The sequence below is a fragment of the Penaeus monodon genome, chromosome 33 (assembly GCF_015228065.2).
Source record: "Penaeus monodon isolate SGIC_2016 chromosome 33, NSTDA_Pmon_1, whole genome shotgun sequence".
NCBI lineage: Eukaryota > Metazoa > Arthropoda > Malacostraca > Decapoda > Penaeidae > Penaeus > Penaeus monodon.
The window spans coordinates 24,299,385-24,300,053 of record NC_051418.1 but is presented as its reverse complement, the minus strand read 5'-3'; the positions used below and the strand labels follow the sequence as shown (position 1 = coordinate 24,300,053).

At 51.3% G+C, this 669-nt stretch overlaps 1 protein-coding gene across 1 annotated transcript in view; it reads right to left on the bottom strand.

Moving 5' to 3' along the window:
* Positions 1 to 664, bottom strand: part of LOC119594179 (restin homolog) — a gene marked incomplete at its 3' end in the record, with an annotated part of 178,844 nt that extends 178,180 nt beyond the window's left edge. Inside the window, 1 exon segment of the mRNA XM_037943248.1 lies at positions 580 to 664.
* Between the last annotated feature and the right edge of the window lie 5 nt (positions 665 to 669).

Sequence of the window (669 nt, the reverse complement as noted above, 5' to 3'; positions counted from 1 at the left end):
CTTTTTTCCTCCCTTCCATATCCCCCCACCCTTTACACCCTTCTCTCTCCTTCCTTTCCGTCCCCATTTCCTTCCACCCTTCCTTCTCCCACCAATCGCTCCTTTCCCCCCCCCCCCCCTTGGGCAGCAGCGCCATCTCTCGGTTCCATCTATTCCTCCAGCGCCCCGCACCCGCCTCACGCCCTCACTAACGAATTTCCTTATCGCTGATTACAATCTTAACAGGAGCCGTTGGTTTGGCACCTTATCATCTGAGTCAGCGCGAGCATTTTATCACCTATACGATTGGTGATATAACTGTCACCTTAGATCACATAGGCTTATGTCCAAACTGCATTAAATTTAGAAGCGTCATCACTTCATTTTCGATTTTTATTCCACAATTTCACTTTCTGTCTCCTACACTTCACTGCAACGAAACGTCATCGCGAATAAGAGAAATAGTAAACCGAGAATCTTTCACTGATCAATATCATGATTTTCCAGGCTTTGCAATCACAATCACTCGGCGTGGTCTTCCTCCCGCGCGCCCCAGCAGCCACAGGGCCAATCAATCGGCGTTCGCCAAATCGCGCTCACGCTGCCCGAGTCACGGAGCCCCCGAGGTCCGCGTTGTCGTCACCACCACACAACACACACTGGTGATGCACGCGTCACACTCGCGTTACT